This window comes from Artibeus jamaicensis, unplaced genomic scaffold (assembly GCF_021234435.1).
Source record: "Artibeus jamaicensis isolate MK-2021 breed Jamaican fruit bat unplaced genomic scaffold, CSHL_Jam_final contig_755, whole genome shotgun sequence".
NCBI lineage: Eukaryota > Metazoa > Chordata > Mammalia > Chiroptera > Phyllostomidae > Artibeus > Artibeus jamaicensis.
Window position 1 is genome coordinate 1,377,034 of NW_026521950.1, and position 15,820 is coordinate 1,392,853.

At 59.2% G+C, this 15,820-nt stretch overlaps 1 protein-coding gene across 4 annotated transcripts in view; it reads right to left on the bottom strand.

The window, feature by feature from the left end:
* Window positions 1–15,820, bottom strand: part of ZNF536 (zinc finger protein 536) — a 316,452-nt gene that overhangs the window by 267,463 nt on the left and 33,169 nt on the right. For all 4 annotated transcript variants that reach the window (XM_053672198.1, XM_037142973.2, XM_053672199.1 and 1 more), the window contains exon 2: window positions 3,158–3,227. The gene's annotated coding sequence lies outside the window, so the exon portion shown is untranslated. The remainder of the gene's footprint in view (window positions 1–3,157; window positions 3,228–15,820) is intronic.

Consider the following 15,820-nt stretch of genomic DNA (forward strand, 5'->3'; position numbering starts at 1 on the left):
ACCACCAGGCCTGTGCACAGGAAGTCTCCGGAGCCTCACGGACCCCTGCCCGCATCCCCCGGGAGCGGCTCCTTCTCCTCCCTGCCACACAGCCTCAGCCTCGGCCGTCTGTGCACGTGCCCCCGTGGCTTCAAAGGCCACCGTCACCACAAGGCTGCCGCCCGGTGTCAGCCGAAGAGATGGCCTGGTGCAGTCCTAGATACATTTTTTTCTGTTGTACAGGCTGGATTAAAGTGAAGAGATTGATGAGAATATATTTCTATAACTGACCATCTTGATGGGGAAAAAATGATTGGGAGGTAAGAGTGATGAAATGATAAAAAGAGATTTCATTTGGGCCACTGGGCCTACTGGTCTAAGGTTCTGTTAAGGCTTAAGATAGAGTCCCGCCCATCCACCCATCTACCTGCTCATCCACCCAGCCAACCATCGACCGATCTACCACACACCCACCCACCCATCCACCATCCATCCATCCAACCACCTACCCATCCTCCAATCCACCCTTCCAGTCACCAAAGTTTCACCAAAGTTTCACCGAGAACCTCCTATGAATCTGGCCCTATTTCGGGAATTAGGAAAATAACACTGAACGAAACAGAGAAGGCCCCACTCCCTCCAGGTCTGCGACCCAGCAGGGGAGACAGACCGGAAGGCAGCACAGGCCTAAGTCTCCAAAACGCGTCCTGCATCCGCCTGCAGCGCACACGAAACCCTCCGCAGAGGGAGGCGCATCACCGTCATCGCCTCTGTTGCCGTCATCAGGGGTCAGTTGTAAAAGCAAACGAGAGCACCTCCGACGGGGGTGCTACGGGGACCGAGACGCGGTCCAACACGGCGGAAGCGCTGAGGGCACACCCTGCAGACGACACTTTCACGACAAAAGTTTTATTTCCCATCCACTCTCACCTTGATTTAAATATACAGACGGATGTGGGTGCACATGTATCAGGATTCAAGCACTTCCATATAAACTTTGTATTCAAAATACTTCTCTGATTTCGGTTGATGGCCTGTTCGGAGCCAATGTGTAGAAATAATCTTTGTTCTGAATCACAAACAAGGGTCTCTCTCTCTCCTCTCCCCGCCCCTCCAGCCTGATGAAGCCGGAGTGTGGCACCTGCCCTCGGAGCCGAGGGGGGGGGGGGCAGGGCGGGGCGGGTCCTCCGGGCCTGTCTCCTGCCGGGGCTGAGAAGCGGCCACCTGGCAGAGGCACCGGAGAGAAGGACGACCCTCCCCACCTCGAGTGGAGTGTGTAATCGTTTGAATACATCTCGCCTGCACGCCAATAATGTCATCCTTGGTTGACACAGATTTTAAAGCCCTTTGAAAAGGTGGAATGTTATCAATCACGAGGTGATTATAATGGGTTTTAAGTAGAGAAGATAAGACTCGGCCCTCACTGGGGCCGGTGCCGCGCGACAGCTCGGGGTGAAGGTGGGGGAGAAGGAAGAGGCTTCATTTCACCGAGAACAGGGTGCAGCGGGAGGGCCTTGCCCTCATGTCCTCTCTCCCACAGCAGATGTCCCCAGAAGCCCTTGACCCTGGGGTTCCCCACACCCAAAATATCTTCTGTGTGCCCATCACAGGCCACTGGTGTTTCTCGGAGGGGTGACTGTGGCCCCCAGGCAACAGGCAGTCATTTCTGGGGACATGTTTGGTTGTTACAGCGGGGACAGGAGACACAGCCAGCGTCTTGTGGGCCGAGGCCAGGGTGGCAGCTGAACATCAGCCCGCATCCCAGAACCAGCCTGCCCGACGCGGCCACAGTGGGACGCGGAGAAGCCTGAGACCCGCGGGGGCGGCGGGGGGAGCACGTGTCACAGAGGCCCCTTCCCAGAGAGGGGTCCGAGCTGCTTCCACTGGCTCCGAGGCCCCTCGAGGCCACCGGCTGACCAGGGCAGGTGCCAGAGTATAAAACAGGGCCAAGAAGAAAGGAACCTTCAAGCCCAGTCACTCACTCTTGTGCCTTTTGATCTGAAACGCATCTCATCGTGTGTCAGGAGGGACCGGGGACCGGGCCGCACGGCAGCGCCAGCACCGATCTGGCCGCGCGTGGGCCCAGTGCCGCCCTGCCTGGTCCCCGGCCCCTCACGTCACGCTCGCCCACCCAGACCACGCACGTGCCCGGATCGCCGAGGCCAAGAATGGCGAATTTCATTAAATATGTTAAAGGGGAGGAAATCAGCTTTGAAAAATAGTAATCCTGTCTTTCAACAAAAATATTATAGGAAGCTATGAATTTGGGAGATCCGAATAGGATGTTGGTGCGTGTTTTACTAAGGTAATAGAACAGCACACTATTATTAGATCGCATTAATCACGGCAGTGCCAACGGCACTGACAGGCCCGCTGAAAAGGATTGAAAGGCCTGGTAATGGATATAAATTACCCATTGTGTGATAAAAGGATTTTTACTAAGAAGGTAAGAATAAAACAGCAAATTTCTAATAGAACTGTTGTGTAAAAACCCAAATAGGAGTAATCCGTGGTCAGTAGTACCCGCCGAATCACGAGCAAGCCCTTCCTTAATCAGACGGAGTCACAGTACAGGAAACACACTCAGCTCGCGCTGAGATCAGTGTCGGAGCGCGTAGTTCTGCCGGCCGCCCCCCGGTGCACATCCGGACCCCTGAGGCCCAAGGCCAGGAGAAGGTGGGCTGGCTGGGCAGGACTGAGGGGGCGCTTACCGTGACATGGGGGAGCCCAGACAGCTGCTGGCCCCTCCGTGTGAGATTTAAGTTTTTATCGGCTCCAATGCCCCGAAAATCCTCCATCGTGGAGTCTGAATCCCAAGGCTGATGGAGGTGCCCACCGCACTTGGACCAGGCCACGGAGCCTCGTAGTGAGCCGTGGCGAAACCGGCCCCTGGCAACAGCCCACCAGCTCTCGTCCAATGTCGGCTGCTGGGCAGCGACTCTCACAAATGTCACATGAGACAAATAGGAGCCAACCCACCCACCTGTGAACGTGGCCCGATCACCCCGCCCAGAGCCCTGGGCTGGACCCCAGAGACCTTGAAGCTCCTCCACAGCCCCCCCCCGTCCACGGAGGGACAGTGGGTGGCAGGGGGAACACCACGCCCACCAGACGGGGCACCTGGCTCCCCACAAACTCCCACACAGACACCCCCTGGCGACAAAGTGGCACTCCTTACCGGGCCCGTCTCAGCGCCGCGAGGCTCCGCCCTGGCTGGAGGGTGCTCTTGACACCGCGAGAAGCAGGAGCTGCAAAAACGAGACCTGTTAGAATGCTCCCCGCGGACACGGCCGTGTCTGCCGGACGGAGAAGCAGCACCGTCCAAGCCGACAGTGTGCTGGGCTAGTTCAGGTCTGATGCCACCTACCAGCTACCCACCCCCGGCCCCAGTCACCGGGCAGTGTGAAAACAGGGACTGTGCGGTGGTGGCCACCACGCAGCCGACCTGCTCAGGTTCTTTAGATGGCGAGTTGCCACCTGCAGACGGGGGAGGGGCACCGGCCGCCCCCGTGGCCCCAGACGAGACATCCTCACTTTTCCCCAATAAACCACCCCCCACAGCTCCGTCAGGGACAACCCCCCTCTCCTAGACCAGGAAGGCAGCAGTATCAGATAATGGCCCTGAGGGAAGCCAACACGCCACTCAGGGTGGTCGCGCCATCGGCTGGGGTCCCCCAGGCCCAGGCCCAGGCCAGCCCACAGCAGTTTCAAATCTGCACTGTCATCCTGGGTCACAGAAGGGCTTTCCTGGGACATGCCAGAGTCCCCTCCTCAGAGGCAATATTTCCCTGGCCCTGATGCTGTGCATTGTGACATTATAGAGGCAGAATTCGGGGACATGTCTGCAAAGGGGAAATCCGGAGAAGCATTCCGCACGCCCTCGGCGGCTGCTGTGGCCCCCGGAACTGGACAGCAGAGCCCTGGCCTGCCACACGCCGTCCCGCTACGAGACTGGTTCCCGGCCACCAGAGAGGAGCTTGTGAATGAGACCCTCCGAGTATGACAGCAACCTGCCTACAGACCAATCGCTCCCCGAGGGTCTGGCGACATCAAGCAAAAGGTCACACCTCGACCACCTGGGACAGAAGTCACAAGCCCCCTCCCCGCCCTCCTCAACCAGATTATCTTTCCCGTTTTGATTTCTCTGCATCGTTTAACATTGAAACTTCGCAAGTGTGCAAAGCCACGCACCCCCTCGTCTGTCCCAGCCCAGAGACTCCACACAGACTCTTTAAGTTGGGGGGCAGGGGGTGGGGGCGGACAAGAAGCTCCACCAGGTCCAAAGATGGGTGCCACGGGGGCCTCGTCTGGGGAAGCCCTGCACCCACTCGTCCCCAGGCTTCCCACCAGGACGAGAAGGCCACTGTCCCTTGCCACCTGAGTGCAGGGCAGTGTGGGGGCCCCGCCGGCCTCAGTCCTCTGAGGCCCCCACCAGCTCCAGGGTTGTGCCTCTCTCGGGCTCTCCTGACCGCCTGGGTTCACTGGGAGGCGGCTGGCCCAGCTGCAGGGGAGCGCACCTGCTGGGTGGCCCAGAGCCCACGTTCAGAGTGTGGGACCCCGGGAGAGCAGGTGCGGTGGGGGCTGCACACTGGCTTTCCGACCGGTTCAGACAGGAGGGGCGCTGGCGTCTGCCTCCGTCACAGCCCCGCAGGTGGGCAAAGGCGCCTGCGTCCACCCGCTGCGGCTCCTGGTCAGGACGGGGAGGCAGGAGAGGGCCAGCGCGGTGACTCTGTCACCCTCAGTGACAAAAACAGCTCCTTCGGTGCGAGGGACTCGCACTCAGAGATAAAGCTGTGTCATAGCCAGAAGCAGGTGTCTGACATGACATCTCGCCTGGTTCCTGTCTCCCCTGGGCTCCCCTGCTGAGGGGACAGGGAGGGGCCCCCCAGGAGACATTGTCCAGTCTGGTGCCAGCACCAGGAGATCAGAGAGGGGGTGGGAGGGGCCAATGACAAAGGTGCAAAAAGCCCAGCGTGAGTGGGGGTAGCAGCCACCCCACCAAAGGAATCCCCTCCGTCCCTCTGTGAACCGGTGACCACTCCCCTTCCCCTGTCAGGCCCGGGGTGGATGCCCCTGCGTCACCCTCAGCCCCAGGCCCTGAGTGAAGGGGTTTAGGAGACCCATTTGTTCATCCCTACTTGGTCTCTCATCCCTACTGTGCACCGGGCCCTGTGGCCGAGCAAGGGCAGGAACCTAGTAGGTCTCACTGTGTGAAGAGTCTGGTGGGACAGGGAGCCAGGCGGCGGCACGTGGCCGGTGGGCGTGGGGCAGGGAGGCCCAGGAGCAAGGGCAGGTTCCGAGATGGAGGCCAGGGGAGGGCACGGTTCAGAGGGACCCTGGCGTGGGAGAGGCGTGGGAGAAGCCCGTCTTGGGAGAAGTGCAGGGTGGCTATGACGTGGAGAAGGTGGGGGGCCAGAGGGAGCTGGGGGAAAGGGCGGGCAGAAGCCCCCTGCCTGAGGCACCTCCAGGCCCCTCTGATGGGGGTTATGGGGGGCTGCAGAGCTGTGGCAGGGGCTTTGAGGGGGTGTGGGGAGGAGAGAAAGACCCAGAGGACAGACAAGAAATGGAAGTGGGAGGTGGTCCAGGCAGCTCTGGCCACCCCGGCACGAGTGGGCCCACTCTGCGGCATCCCTGTGGACACAGGGGAGGCCACGTGGGCCCCACGAGGAGACCGGGGTTCCCCCCACACACGTTGTCTCGGGGGACTGGCATGAGGGCTCTGAGCAGAGACCTCCCCTGGGCAGGAGCCCGGCCTCCCCACCTCCAGCTCCGGGAGAAGGGGACCAGCGTGTCAAGAGATGAGCCCCGAGTTTAATGCCACGGCCCTTCCTCTGGGCCCACGTGGAGAAGGGCTGGGCCACCCACCCGCCGGACCCCACCCTCCGGCCTCGGGCCTGGAGCTCAGTAGGTGCTGGGGAGGTGAGAGGAAGGCGGGAAGGAGAAGGAAGGAAGGGAAGGTGGGAAGACGAGGCAGAAGGAGAAGCCAGGGGCAGGGGGGGCTGGGAAGAACGAAGGACCGTGGGTTCCATGCAGCCTCCCGGCCCACGTTCTGCCCCAGAGGCGTCCCCAGGGGAGGGCAGGCAGAGGACTGAGGACAACGGTCTCCGGGGCCACTCAGGGGCCCGGCAGCCAGAGCGGGGCTGCCGGACAGATGCTTTCCTTCCAGGAAGCAGGAGGAAGGAAGGGACGGAGCAGCCGGACACCTCAGCCAGCCCCCGGCCCAGGGAAGGGTGTGCCCCCAGGTGACACACCTGGGGACAAGACTCGGCCGCGTGACCAGCACCTCTGAACCCTGCCCGCTGGTGTCCAGAGTGCCACGCAGGCGGGGACTCCAGCCCATTCTCCAAGGGGGCACAGCACCCCCTTCCTGGGCTCTGGGCACCCCCAGCTCAGCCCACCAGAGACCGGGACCCTGCCACCCCGCCGGGGCTCCTCGCGTCAGACCAGAAGTTCTGTTCCAAAGCACTGAGTGACCCTCGCTGTCTCCGGGGACTCAGAGGGGTAAACACAGCCCCAGATGGCACCGTCAACGTCCCTGCACACTCCGGGGAGAGAGGACACCTGCGGGGGGAAGTGGCGGGGAAGAGCAGGCATCAGAGACCACCTCCCCTCAGCCTCACCCGGCAGGTGCCCCCTGCTCCTTCCAGGGTCTGGGCACCCGGTGGCACACACCGCCTGCACCTGTGGGGGTGGAGCAGCTTCACAGGGAAGACAACGAAAAGGAAAATGTAGTCCGAGACAGTAATAAGCCCTAAAAACAGCCAGGGAAGGACGGACCATGAGCAACGGAGGCTCCTTCAGGTGAGGCAATCAGGGGAGACCCAAGACCTCTGGCCAGAGGCCAGAACGAAGCGCACAAAGCCGGGCAGGGCTTCAGGAGTAGAGCAGATGGCAGGGGCAAAGGCCCTGGGGCAGGAAGAAGGTGGTGCGTTTGAGAAGCAGCACAATATTCCATGGGACCAGCTCAGGGCGGTGAGTGGGAACAGGCGACCGTGGCCTCCCTGGGACCCACGGCCTCGCCAGGCACCGCGTGGGACCTGGATTTCGCTCCGAGCCACTGGCCTGGAGGTGGTACCTGAGCGCCCGGAGCCTTTCCCCTGCAGACCCGCCGATCCACGGCAGTGCCCGGCCACCTGGGCACTGCCCCCTCATCCCTCCAGGGCCAGACCCCTGACAGCCGGAGACAGCCCCTGAGCCCAGAGCCTGTCCGAATTGCCCAGACTGGCTGATCCCAGGCCCGCTCACCCGCCTGGTCTGCCCTTCCCTCCAAAGCTCCAGCCCAGTGCACCTCCCTGATCAGCACCCCTCCGCCCCAACCGGCCCTGGGGCCTCCCCGGCCACCCAGCGGGGCCTGGTGCCCCCCCTAGGGACTGTAACAGCCATGTTCCCACTGGCCACTGTCCCCAATGGGCCGGCCTCCCCACCTGCCTGCTCTCGGGGCCACCTCGGAACCACTCCCTCCCTCCTGGGGCACAAGTCACACCCGCTGAGAAGCGGTGGCCCAGCGGCCAGCGTCAAGGGCCACTGAAGGTCAAAGCAGAGAAGGAGCTCAAAGGCAGCCAGTCCTTTCCCGAACCCCACCCGCCCACCCCACGGAGTCCCACAAACGTGGGGCACAAGCCGGATGCATGTGTGTGTGCGCACATACGTGTTGGGACACTCGGACACGGTACAACGCAGTGGGCATGGGGCTGCCCAGACATGCTGCCCAGGGACGCCTCCCCTGTCGTTTTAAAACAAAGGTGACTCTGGTGGCGAGGCTACCTGATACCTGCTTTTGGGGGACGCACAGACGGCAGGGGCGCGAGAACCTGAGCCCCACGCTCCCGGCCAGGTGCAGGGGCCCGGGAGCGCGTGGCGGCTTCCCCGGCCCGGCCGCCCCCCCACACGTGTGTTTTTGCATGCTTGAGCGTGACAAACAGCCAAGCTGCTCGGAGCCAATCACATTACGTCCCTGTCTCTTTAATAAACAAACCCATGTGCACATTAACAGTGTTGAAAATTCAATTTAAACTCTTTGTCTGCTGCTGCTTACTCTGAAGATGGTCTTCCTTAAACACCAGAACACCAAGGAGTCGTTAGTGTTCTCTCTTCATTACTTCAAAAAACCAATCATTAGACACCAGAGTATATACGTAATTAGAAAATCACTTCCTTTGCAATCCAAGCTAAGTAGTTTACATACTGTAATTACAGGGACAAAATCAATTTTTAATCATTTCCCTGATTGGGCTCATCAGCTCTGTGGGAACATTGTAACCTGCTTGTCGTGCAAAAGCAACATCTGGGCTAAACAATTACCCTTTGTTTGCTACAATATTCCTTAAATCTTTCTGCTCGCGTGAAAAAAAAACCGCAAACACGGAGACGAGATATTTGGATGTCTTTTTGTCCTTGATCAACATATCTCCGAAAGTCCCCCTGACGGGAGTGTGCGTCCCCCGGAATGCGCGGTTTCACAGCGCACTTCCAAGGAGTGTATTTTTTCAGGCAGATAAAAGTATCTGATTGTTGCAAAGATCCATTCAGCTGCCTAATTGTTCCATAGCTAACACATGGTATTCAAACAACCCACACACTACAAAAGCTCATCTGGGCAACTATTATTGCGACGGTTTACACTTTTCTAATACAAATGAATGGATTTTATCAAATTTTTTTTAAAAAAAAATAAACGAAAAAGCTGAGTGTGTGTGAAAAATAGTTGGTATGAATTGGCAAGGCGAGGCTAAGCATTTTGTTCTCCTAATAGGAAATGACCTCATTTACACTGGAGTAATAATTAGTGTTGCTTCACTGGCAGTTAAGAAAAAAACTTTCCCAGTATAATAAAGCAGCGTCTCCTTTGTTCGGGGATCCAGATTGATTATTAACCCTTCCCGAGGAAGTCCAAGTTCAGCCGCCGGCCCCGGGCCCATGCCGCAGGCGAAAGGTTATATCTAATAGCTGTTTTGGAAACCCATGTCTCTCCCCCTCGATTGCCAAAGTTTCGCATGCGAGCTTTTAAGTGACAGTCGGAAACCCTTGGTGTCCCCTTTGAAGAAAAACGAGAAGCCCCCCCGACCCCACCCACAGCACGAGAGAGAGAGAGAGAGAGAGAGAGAGAGAGAGAGAGAGAGAGAGGTGCTCCTGTCCTTTTGAAGTTTCTTGGCTTTGATTTTCGCTTGCAAGTCCCCCAACCTACAATTAATCCACAGTCAAAACAGCCCTGAGAAAGTGACGAGAGAGGGGAGGCGCCCCGGCGGGTGACTCCGTGCAGGCTGGTGGCACCAGAAGCGGCCCGGGTCCAGGAAGGGGCTGGGATGGACACCCACGCGCCCACCGCAGACAGGCGTGTCCGGGCACACACCTCACGTGCCTGAGCGCAGCCAGAGCAGCAGCCAGCGTCCCCTGCAGCTGTGGCACCGCCCACAGCACCCACAGCACCACCGGAAGAGGCAAGTACTATTGTCGTGTTCCTTTATTGGAGGGAAACTGAGGCACGAGCCGTGAACTAACTTGCCCCACACTAAGGGCCCGTGGGTGTGGGAGGCAGGGTCTGACTCTACGGTCCGTGGTCTGAGCCACCCCACCCACACCGGCCAGCAGCTCTCCCCTGCGGCCTCGGAGAGCGGGGCCCCAGGCAGCCACGCGGACCCCATCCCCCCACAACTGCGCCCTCGGAGTTGGCACCAGGCCGCCCAGGGATCCCTACACCTCGCCCCCCGGCGGCAGATCCCGACCCAGCCATCCTACAGAGCAGTGTTCTCGGGGAGAGGAGCACAGAGCAGACTGGAGCCCCGTACACTCCGGCTCCACCGGGGACACGAGGCCAGCGCCCAGCAGCCAATCTCCGCCCCGTACCCTCCGCCGGAGGCTGCTTCGAGGATCCCGGCCTGGCCGGCAGCCTCGCCCCGGGTCTGACCCTTCCTGGGAAGGCAGACCCACATCAGCCAAGACGCCCGGGGACCGCAAGCCTGAGGCCACGCTGGTCCCAGAGACAGTGACGCACAAGGAGAAAAAAAACCCAGAAAACTGCCAGGGCCTTCCGACAGCTGGCACCGCCGCCCGAACTGAGCACAGTTTCCCCGCACAGAGGACACTTTGTATCTTCATCGAGTCCCAGGGAGTCTCTGCCGCTGCTTCCCCAGAAGGAGAAAGGAGACGTCCCTGGGCTGCACCAGGCCTGGGCTGGCGTTTCATCCGAGCGGCACCGGCCGGGCCAGGAGCTGCTGACCACGCGAGGCAGCGAACACTGGGGCAGCGCCTGCCCCCGTGGGAGGTGCCCTGGGTTTCCGAAGGACTCACGCACTCGGAAGAATGACAACTGCCTCGCTTGTGTTCTCTGGACTCTTTACACCTTGAAATCAAATTCTGGAGACACGGAACTCAACAAAACAGCATCTTAAAATCAATTTCACCTGTTTCTTTTTACCCTTTTATTGTGCTTTAAAAAATTTCAAACGGTGTACACGGCTGACATTTATGGCTTGCATTAAATTTACGTGGTAGAAGCGCCAATCCCGAGCTGAGCCAAACACGGGGCCATTCTGACAGCTGACGTCGGCCGTGATAAAACTTCTCCGGTTTTCCGAAGCAGGTTTTTGGAGAAAATGTGTCATCGTCGATGTTGCGGGAAGTGGGGGTCCCACGGACGTTTGCTGAAGCCAGAATGGAAGGAATCTAAGTTCTAACCCACCGCCGACGGGCTCTCCCTTGCTTTTCTGTTTTATTGCATCTAGTCTCAGTTTTGTAAAACTGGTTAATCAAGGACCACTCGCTCATTTGTAGAAAATGGGGAACAGGTAAGGTATCATAGAGAAGAAAGTAACAACCACCCAGGATTCTATCGGCTGGAGTGACTGCCTTTTCTATTGCGATGAATTTTTTTCAGTGCTTTTCTGTGTGTGTGTAGTGTTTGTGTGTCTGTGTGTCACTGCGTGTGTCTGTGTGTGTAAATAGAGGCGGCTTGGCCGTGGGAGACCCCGGTTGAGGTGGGGAGTCCCCGCCGGCCGGGGTCACAAGGGCAGAGCAGCAGGAGGAAGTCGAGACAAGCCTCACCCCAGGAGAAAGTCTTGGCTGAAGACATATTGGATAAAGGACTGGCATCCAAAACATACTCCCCCCCCAAAAAACCCTCTTAAACCCCAACAATGAGAAATAAACAGCCCAATTACAAATGGGCAAAAAAAAATCTGGACCCTTCACCAGACCAGACCTACAGATGGCAGATAAGCCCGTGAGAAGACACTCGACATCCTGTCGTGAAGAAACTGCAAATTAAAACCACAAGGAGACATGGCAACGCACACTCTGAGAGGACGGCCATCGGGGACCGATGCCACCGAGCGCTGGGGGCACGAGGAGCCATGGGGCTGCTCCCGGCGGGGCTGGGGGGCGGGGAGGGGCAGCCCCTGGGACGCAGGGCGGCCGACTCTTCCCCGGACTAAACAGACACCCCGGCAATCACGCGCCTTGGGTTTGCCCAGAGAAGCGGAAGACCCCCATCCACACGGACACTTGCATGGGGGGTTGCGGTGCGTTGCCCGTGACTGCACCCGCGGGCGCCGCCAGGGCCTCCTTCAGCAAGAGAGCGGGTTCTATAGACGGAGGTGCGTCCAGACCGGGGAAGGCTCCTCAGCAGTAGAAATAATCCAGACACAAGTGACGTGTTGGAACCGTAAACGCGTGTCCCTGAGTCTCAGAGGCTCTGTGACGCTCTGGAGAAGGCGGAACTCCAGACAGGGGGGCCGTGGCAGTCGGGGCTGCCGGAGAGGCGGGGTGGGGTTTGGGAGCCGCGACTCTGCTCTGCATGGCACGGGGGTGGCGGGTGCACGTCATCACACCTGTCCAAAGCCCAGGACTGGACGGCACCAAGGTGACCCCTGGGTGTGAAGTGTGTGGACTTCAGTGTGTAAGAAGGCGTCCAGGTGGCTCGCTGGTCGGGGCAGACACAGACTGCGGACACGGATGGTGCTGAGAGGGGTGCACAGCGATGACAGGGGTACATGGGGAGGAGAGGGGTGCACAGCCCGCTCAGATCTCCCCACAGATCTCAAACTCGTCTGAAAACCAAACTCTGCCCATCTGAGGAGCGAAACGGCACAGCATGCGGGGGGGCCTTGCGCCCGCGGCCGTGGCTGGAGTGGCCGCCCCTCCCAGCAGGAAGCCACTCAGCTGTGTAGGGTCCGGGCCCTTCGGAGGCCATTGCTGTCACTCCGACACGGTGACATCCCAGCATCCCCCAGAGAGGCGCTCCGGCTCCAGGCCCACACCCTGGTGGCTGGAGACCTCAGTCCACGCTTCCTTCTGGAGCACGTGTGTGCACACGTGTGTGTACATGTATGTAAGAGTGTGTGTGTGTGTGCTGCCTGACCTCACAAGGAAACTGGCGGTGACGCTGCAGTGCGCCCAGGCTGGCCGGGCCCAGCCACCTGCTCGCCTGTCTCCCTCACGCTCCTCAGGTGGCTCGTCCCCACAGCCCCGTCCTCGCCTCATGGGTCCCCAACACACACTGGACACTGCGCAGGTGCGGGGCCGGGCCGGGGTGCACAGGGACAGGAGGGGCCTCCCAAGGAACGATGTCTTCTTTGTGACACCGTCTGAGCAGAAGGTGCCACCCAGACGCTGCTGTCCTGGCGACTGTCCCCTCTCCGTCCATACTAAGTTTCGCTCCAGCTACTGGTTATTCTGGAGAAAACCAGGAAAATTCAAGGGCAAACTGACGTGGAGGCCACGCGAGGTCTCCGTGTTCTCCTGCAATCAGACGGTAACGAGAAAGAGAAACTGCAGTCCTGCGAGTCCCTCGTCTGCACAGGGAAAAATTTAAAAGAAAGACGACGGATAAAAACAGCAGAGAAGCCCCCAGGAGCGGGGCCTCGGAGGACAGGGCCCGGGGGGGGGGGCGCGGAGGGGGACAAGAGGCCCCAGAGAGCCCGGCCCTCCCTGAGTCTGGCCCACGGCGGCCCCTGGGGTGTCTCGGGGTGAGGGTCCGGCTGCAGAAAAGTCAAACCTAAGGATTCACAGGAAAGCAAAGAAAAATGCGCTTCCCCTCTCATCTCCCCAGCCCTTCCGTTTGGGTGAAGATTTTACAGACACTTTTAGAAAGAGGGTCTCCTCTCTGCTCCATCCACCGGTACCAGGGACGGCACGTGTTCCGGAATCAGCACATTATAAAAAATTAAAAAAAAAAAAACAGTGTCACTGAAACCGGAATGGAGAATGTTTTATACATTAACAAACATGGTAATGAATTTGCACAACCTTGACCGACTGTATACCCAGCATAATGAAACAGTCTCCATCCTTTCAAAGAAAAAATTACGGATGCTGGTGCACAGCTTCAGAAAAGCATTGTTCTTTTTAAAAAAAAAAAAAAAACCTGCATTTTCCCAGCTACCATATAATTTGTGGGATGCATTTTTAAATGATCTGCCGCGGCGGCTCATCAGTCAGATGATCCCGATAGATAATTCGCCAAACGGTCACGTGACCCCCCATCACTCTAAAAGACGCGAATATATTGCCACAAGCGTTGGGAATAATGGGCGCACCTGTTTACGGTGTCACCTCTGTTTGCTAATTGTCTCCTTGAGCTACATTTTACTTCTAACGCATTTATTTTTGACAGGCTGCGTCTATTTAGAAATCACATTACTTCAAGTACAATTGTTCTTTTGTCTATCAAGTAAATGAAGTGTTGTGATACAGGTTTCAGGTTCCGATTAGAGAGGCATCCGAGCCCCAAGAAGGTCAATCAGTTATTTACCTGAGGTGATGGGGGGGGCAGGCACCTTGGATATTTTCCGGCTCTTGCCATTGGCCATTCTGTTCCAACGATACAATTCAGTCCGACTTTGGTACACGTTCCCGGCCGGCAGGTGAGGCAGCCCAGGGGGAGCGCCCGTGCACAGGACTTGCAGGGGGGGGGTCTCGTGTTGCCGTGCACGCGTGGCCCCAAACCCACAGAGATGCGGCCCCCGAAAGGCAAACGCCAAATGGGCGAGTTGGCGGAGTGGGTGTTCCACCTGCTGCTGATGAATTCTCCCACTGACACAGATATTTAAAAATCATTTTCTAAGTTATCTTTCTCTTCGGGTCTGACTTGAGGCCATTCAGATCGCTACGCAGGTAATTACAAGCGAAGCCGGAGCTGACTGCAGCGCAGAGCGGGCCCAGGGAGGCCCGGGAAAGCCGACGCCCTGTGGGAGCCCCCGCGTGGCACCTCCCCCCCTCCCCCGGGGAGCAGGGGCCGGGGGCCCACCCCCCAGCAGCAGGTGCCAGACACCAGATTCCGGCGGATGTGAGCGCGCTCGGGTTAAATAAGCAGGTGTTCGAGTCGGAAGGGGGAAGGGAGTCTGGGCCCCACCGAGTTTCCGGGGCTCAGACGCAGATGCCTGAATCTCCGGGACCTCCGGTCGTCCCTGCAGGTCAGCGGCCAGCCTGCCTCTCTGCCTCCGCAGCGCGCGGGGTCGGCTCTGGACTGGGAGCCCGTGTGTCTGATGCGCTCACCCATGACTTCCTCCTCATCCCTCCCGACCCCCGAGTTTGGGACCCGCAGGGTGCTCTCCCCACGGCCCCCACCTGAGCTCAGCCCCTCCATGTCTTGCCCCTTCCAGTTGGCCTGACTGGAGACCATTGTCCCCACCGCACACACAGAGCCTCTCCCGACAGCCACGGGCTGCAGGCCTGTGCAAGGTGGCCACCGAGGCAGGCGCCAGGGCTGGTGGAGGGTTTCAGAAACACACTTACTGAGAGGGAGTCAGGAGAAGCCACGGGCCCCAAAGTCACACTGTAAACGAGCTCCCAGGAGCAGCCCCCACCCCGTTCACCGATGATGGCCGTGCTTCCCGAGGGTCCGGCACACGCCGGGCCGCCCGGGCGGGGCCCACTCGCTCACCACCTGCTTCCCCTGCAGGACCACGGCCACAGGCAGACGGCCTGACCGCCACCCCGGCACAGACTTCGACGCCCACTGGGGTGCTCCCTCCACCAACAAGCAAGCAAAGGGGACCGTACGCAGTCCTCTTTTGGGGGACCCTGAGGCCAGCGAGGGCCGGGAGCCCAGACACAGAGAGCCGCGGGCTGGCGCCCGGAAGCGCAGCCCCCGCGGCAGTTCCTCGGTGGCGAGCAAGGCCCTCTTCACCCGGCAACTCCTCTCGACGCAGAGGACTCCAATCACGGGAAGTACTTTGTGCTTTTTAAACAGCCTGCTTGTTTTCGCAGGTCAAGAGCATAAATAAAACAGTCAAGTTGGGAACTTAGAAAGCTCGTTTGCAGGAAAAGGAAGTCCTTACAGACTGTCCATTTGTTCAGGCAGCTGAGCCTCGGGTGGCAGCCGGGCCCTGGCGGCCGCGCTCGCGGGGAGGGTCGGGCAGGGTCAGGCCTGGGGCTGCTGGGCCGGGAGGGGCTGTCCTGTGAGGTTTGGATGCAGAGTGACCGCCAAAACCAGGCTGCAGTTGGGGTGGGCTCAGAGGTGAGCTGGGAGGTGGGCTCAGAAGCCGCTGCACCCACAGACGGCAGACACTGGGCCGTCCTGAGATGGTCAGTGTCCTGAAGGGCTAAGTAGGACACGGTCTCAGCCACCACCCAAGTGACTCCGGTGGACGGAGTTGGGTGCCCACACAAGCACTAGGACACCATTCCCCCATCAGAGGGTCCAGGAAAACGAGGCGCCTTGAGGTCGACTTACTCACGATGGTTAATTACCTACACCCCCAAAAAAGGAAGAACTGGGGAGACTGGGGAGGGAAGAGAGAGTCCCGGCCACCGAGGGCAGCACCAAAACCAAACCAGCCCTGCTCTGTGCATCTGCAGCACACACAGATGCACACACGTGTGCACACGCAGGAAGGACTCGCGA